This window comes from Halichoerus grypus, chromosome 10 (genome assembly GCF_964656455.1).
Source record: "Halichoerus grypus chromosome 10, mHalGry1.hap1.1, whole genome shotgun sequence".
NCBI classification, from domain to species: domain Eukaryota; kingdom Metazoa; phylum Chordata; class Mammalia; order Carnivora; family Phocidae; genus Halichoerus; species Halichoerus grypus.
In genome coordinates, this window is record NC_135721.1 from 74219593 (window position 1) to 74225924 (window position 6332).

A 6332-nucleotide genomic window follows, 5' to 3' on the forward strand; every position below is an offset into this window, starting at 1 on the left:
CTTTGTGTATTTTTTTTATTCATAATGTATATATTTTCAACACTTTATTGACAGTAACTGTGCACTTAGTCACTAGACTTTTTGGGGTTTTGCCGACAACATAAATTCTACAGCATTTTTTTCGACGGCTTCTGATGTTTGAAGCTGTAAGTTTTCAGGGTTCTTCTCCCAGTGACTCTTCAGGTCCCCTGTTCTGTTTTGTTCATTATTTTCATAAAAATGTCATTCCTTTATTTAAGACTTGCTTGTTAATACTGTGTATCTGAAAATTTTGGAGCTAGACAAAATGATGCTCAGTGAGCTTCCTAAGGCTTTATTATTCTATGATAGGAATTCTCTTCATGTGTGAAACCCTGCATTATTTTCCAGTTTTGTAAATGGCTGTCACCGGTAGGCATGTAAATGGCTGTCACATCTAGCACTCGTTTTCCTTGCCCTCGGTCAGGGTGCTATTTGCCAATGCCTGGCTGCTCCCTGCCATGCTTTCCCTTCTACCACGGAGGCTTCTGAGGCTCTGTTCATAGATGGCTCTAAGCCTGAGTCCTAGCTGTGACTTGGATCATGAAGCGGAGAGCAGTGCATTACCTCTTGTCTTGGTTTCAGGTTTGCCAGCACGAGTACACCCTACCCTAGGCTTTTGTTACTTCATACTCATCCTTTGAATGTGTGATTGTATATGTGAAGGAAATTGTCGTTTGTATTCAGTGTTATCAAAGTTATCCCCAAATTGGCTTTCATGCCTATTAATATCTATATTATCCGTTGTTACTGTAGAAGAATTCAGGCTGGGTTGTGAAACACTTTACCATTACAAAAGTGTCTTAATATGCAACAGTGACCTATTTGGGGATTAGGTAATTAATTACCCAAAATGTTGAAAATGTTTTATTTGAGGTTTATCCTTATCCATTTGAAATCAGTGGTTCCCACTATTTACATGAGGGGAGACCCTGCCTTGTAGGAAGTAAGCTGGCCTCATGCTGGTTGTGCTGCTGCCCTGAGTTGTGGACCCAGCCATCCTTCATCTAGAGCCTGCAGATGACACAAAAGGGAGGGGTGCGTTGATGAGGGAAGCCAAGAAGTAAACGTCATCATGGGATTGGCCGTGCTTTCCTTCATCTCTGTTTTGTGGAGTTAGACCTCAGGGTTCAGAGGCCTCGGCCAATGCCAAGTCCCAGCCTAGAGGACTTAATGAAGCTCTCCTTTGTTTGCTCCCCAGGGGCAGGACCTGGAGCTGTTGTGTATGTACCTGTATTGTCTGCTTGGCCATGAGCCTCACGCCTGTTAGTGATTCCACTGAAGCAGGCCCTATTTTTTACAGTTATGCTAACCATAAGTTATTGGAGCAACACTTTATTGATGTTCACTGAAACAGGTCTCTCAGAAGAGGCATAACCTTGGGACATACCCTGGACTTCCCAGTTTTGTCTGGGCCAGAGACAGAGTATAATCTTATTTGCATGAAGTGACTCCAAGCCAGCCTTGTATATTGACGCTGGTAAAATGCCAGGTGTAGTGCCGAGGAAATAGGTACAAATCCCTCATCTAGCATTCTAAACAGCACTACTGGCTTCCCCTTTTGAGTTTAAATATTAAAAATGTAATTGTGTGTTTTATGTGGGCTAAGAAATGCTTTCTAAATATCTAATAGCAAAATTGAAACAAATAGAGAGCAAACACAATTATAGCACACAATAATATGTTTTAGACTAAAATTATAAGCAAACAGCTAACTCTAAAAAAGTAAATGTCATTGTAAACTTTTGGAAAGTATCATGTTTTACATGTAATTGTATGTTCATGAATTTAATATAATTTTAATGTGAAATGCTTTGAATAAATTATACTCCAAAAACCTGTGAGCTTCTTCATTTTTAATCTTATCAAATTTTTGCATAATCACTTTTATCATTTCAAGGACTTTAGTCTTAAAATTTTAAATTAAAAACTGTGTGGTAGCTACCTCTATTGCGGCTAGAATTTCTTTGCTAAATGGTGTACGGTTTGTGTGTAGAGAAGCAACAATATCACGGCTTCTATGTTGTAAGGACAAGCAGATATTTGAGATCCCTGAGGTACAAAGTTGGCGAGAATTAATTAGTAGAGGTGGATATATGGTAAATGGACACTGAAAGCGAAGGCGGTTTTATCTGCGTTAAGTGTCAGAAGGAGCATTCCACAGCTGCACAGAGTGGTCCCGGGCACACTTACCCCTTTGCCTTACCCCCCTGTTCCTTCCTCGGGTGAGCTTGCTGCGGCCAACCTTGGGGGGCTCCTCTCTGTGGCTTCTTGGCCCTTCTCCCCACCTAGCCTATTGTCTCTCCAGGGCTCCCGCAACCACTTAAAAGAGCCACGTACCATGCAGCTTGTGAACTCCCCAGGCCCCGGTTCTGTGTGTCACGTCTGTAAGCCCAGACCTTGCATAGTCCTGGCCGCAGGCCCCCCATGTACTGTTGTCTGGTCCGTGTGTTCTGCGGAGCTAACCATGAGCACCTGGTACTGTGCATCGGGCGCCCCTCTTCCGTCACATTCACGATGAGAAACATCTGGGCTTACAGAAGTTAATTTACCCACAGTGATCAGAATCACGGTGATTTATCACATGGCTAGGACTCCGACTTCCCAAAAACAATCCAGTTAAATTTTAAATTCAGTTAAAAATCCAGTTAAAAGTCAAATTAGAACCTCTAAACTGTTGAGATATTTCTATTTTTAAGAAAGCAAGCTTTCACATTAAAACAAATGTTCCCAGTCCCAACAGCTTTACATTGTAAGGTTATTTTCTTCCATTTAGTCAAATACCCAGAGCCTGGCATAAATGCCAAGTTTGTGAATTCCAGTAAATTATTAAGCAAGCTTTATATTGCAAATTGTTCTTCCCTGTACAATTTATTCCTCTAGTCTGCAGTGTGTGTGCTCTGCATACGTTTTCTCATGTGTTTGAGCACAATTTTCATTTAATATTTGTCTTTCTGACAAACCAATATTTGTAGAGTTTCTATAAAGTGAAAGCAACATTCCTGAAGTATGGTCGAGCTAATAGCTGCAGGGGGTACACAATCATGGTAATTTATCACTTTGCTGTTTCCATTAGGAATGTATCGTGCTTTCAGACCCACGGACTTTACAAAGCCCACATTATGCAGCCTTAGTACAAATAAAGGAAATGGCTGCATTTGCAAATTCAAAATAAGCACTTATCTTTTTCTTTTTTGCACGAAGAAAAGAACCATCAGAAGAAAAGAAACATCATCCGGTTCAGGCAGAGCAAAAACATTTAACTGACTTCATACTTGGCGCCCCTGCACATTTGTTTGGACAATGGCTGGCCGTCGGGATCCGAGCTTACAGAGATCTCTTGAAAGTAGTATCTTCACCAACCCTGCCCCAGGCATGCACTTGCTGAAACTCTCATTATTTACTTGCTTATGTCGTTTCCTCCCCCAGACAGTGAGCTCTACGCCAGTTAGAACAGAACCTGGCCCTGCTTGGCACCCAGTACGCGTCGTCGAATGAACAATGAGCACAGCACCTGTCCCGCTTTACAAGCCATGCTCTTTCTGAGATGTGTGCCTTGCATGCACTGGAGGGTTTCCTCACACACACACTTGTCTTCCTAAGAGATCAAAGATGCCACTTTGTAGCTCAGAGCCAGGATAGTGGGAGTCGAGGCCCAAGAAGTCCTTTAAAACCTGTGTTCCCACATGGAAAATATGTTCAAGTTTACTGCCAGGAGGAGGAGGGCTTTCAAATGTGTAATGGAAGCCACTTCAGTACAAGAGGGGGATCAACAAAAATAAAGAGCTTCATTTTTAACACAGGGCAGTGGGGCTTTTTAGCAGTTTGGGGAAACAAGGAGTAGCTCCAACTTTACAAAAAGATAAGAAACATGGGCACTATGACGTGGAAAGCTGAGAAGTGTTATCTGGCCTCTGAGTTGGTGTGTGTTAAAAAATCTCAACCCACTGCTTAAAATACTACTGTTTTGATTGTTAGCTGCTAACAACCACATGTGCCGCAGGAAATAAGCTGGGCTCTGCCCGCCTGGGGCTGGCCTGAGGGAAGGGGCCTCCGCTGAGTAGTACTTGAGTCTCGGTAGAGCCCCTACATCTACCAGGTCTGCGGTTAGCACTTGGATTTGGTGTCCACTTAAATATTCCTGCTGCTAGCTGTTTGATCTGGAATCAAAACAAGTCGAGTGGGAGAAAGAAAACAGCAAGCACAGGGCGCCTGGGTGGCTCAGTTGGTTAAGCGACTGCCTTCGGCTCAGGTCATGGTCCTGGAGTCCCAGGATCGAGTCCCGCATCGGGCTCCCTGCTCGGCAGGGAGTCTGCTTCTCCCTCTGACCCTCCTCCCTCTCATGCTCTCTGTCTCTCATTCTCTCTCTCTCAAATAAATAAATAAAATCTTAAAAAAAAAAAAAGAAAACAGCAAGCACAAGATCTCTCTCTCTGTGAACCTGACTGGTGAGATGAGCTTGACCCAGGGCAAGATTAGGCCTTACATCATTTTTATAGGAACAAAAGCAGGAAAAAACAAAATCACATCAGAAATATTGAGTCGGGCGCCTGGGTGGTTCGGGCAGTTAAGCATCCGACTCTTGGTCTCAGCTCAGGTCTTGATCTCAAGGTTGTGAGTTCAAGCCCTGTGTTGGGCTCCACACTAGGTATGGGGCCTACTTTAAAAAAAAAAAAAAAAAAAATTGAGTCAGTATAGGTAATTACTTTCTGCTTAATTAAAATTTCCCTGTCAATAGCATAAGAAATTGGAGGGCTTAAAATGCAAACTTCAAAACTTTTGCCTTCTGGTCAAGGGTGTGCAAAGCCTACAGCCTTGGGACAAATCCAGAGCGCTGTGTTTCTAAGTAATGTCTCACCGGGACACAACCACATCTCCCGTACTTTAGAATTGTCTGTGGTGGCTTTCAACACTGCAACAGAATTGAGTGGCCTTCAAAGCCTGAAATACTATCTGACCCTTAACAGGAAGAGTTTGTGACCCCTGCTTTTGAAAATTACTCACAGGCAGACCTCTCCCCCTTTCAGGGCAGGGAGGGGCTGAGTAGACCACCTGCACACCCTGGGGAGCAGTTTGTTCATTTGGTTTTGTTTCTTTCAAAAAACAGCCCCCATGAAATCAGAATCTCTGGGTGTGGGTCCACAGTGGTTATTTGTTAAAGCTCCAGGGTGGGCAACCAGGGTGGAGAACCAGGATGCTCCAGCAAAAAAAGAAATGGCCGCTGCTGGAGTTTCTCCCATTCTCCGGCCTTGGCACTTTGCCCCTTTCCCCGACAGCCCTGCACACCAGAGCCCACTGAGTCATTAAGACCCCTTGTAAACTGAGTGGCCATAACTCAGTCAGATGATATACCCCAGTGGCTGTCCGCCCTCACTGCACGTTGGAATCACTGGGGAGTTCATGAAAAAGCCCAATGTGCTCTTCCTCCTTCTTTCTCCCTTCAGGCCTAAAGCCTTTAGATGACCGCAGTGTGGGTGTGGGATGAGGAGCCGGGGTGGGCTGGAATAGGATGAGGACGGCATCTGTGCAGACTAGGGGACAGCTTGATGGGGGAGATACAGCCCCAGCAGGGTGAGGGGGGTATCTACACACCGGAAAAAATGTGGTGTAGATGGGAGATTGGTTACATACAGGGGATTAACCAAATGAATGAAAATATGAAGGCCAGTGGAATCCAGGTTTCTCACAATTGGAAAAGGGAGTTACAAACACAGAAAAGGAGAATATTAGCATCAGCTCTATGGTGTGCTGCAATTTGGGAACTGGCTGTATTAGTGTACAGGGAGGTGTGTGTATGTGTGCACACACATACAGACCTGTGTATACATGTATGCATTCCCAACTTCGCCTCCTGAGAGGGCCTGGGGGCAGTGATGTCCCAGTAGCAATGCACAGACTTACCACTCAGATCTTGGCTTTTAGATACCATTTTCCACTAAAAGGAACCAAGATTTTTTAGAGAAATGTCTGCTTTCTAAGCACTGGGTCTAAGGACTGGGGGTGGAAAAGTACAAGATGAGCCTGAAACACTTTGTGAAAGAAAGTGTTCACTCAACGATGGGGACAGATCAAAAGGATGCAGAAGCCCACTTGAATGGGCTCCCAGGGCCAAATCAGGGATGATTTGAACATAAAAATTAATAATGATACTAAGGGATCAAAACCCATTGACTAAAATAGGAAACTACAATTTTATATTGATATAAACTGAAAAATACATAAATGGAAAGTTTAATGAGCAACAGGTAACTTACATAGTTTCAAAGTACCTACCTACAAAATGCTTATGAATTACCAAACAAGGGACTTGGCTG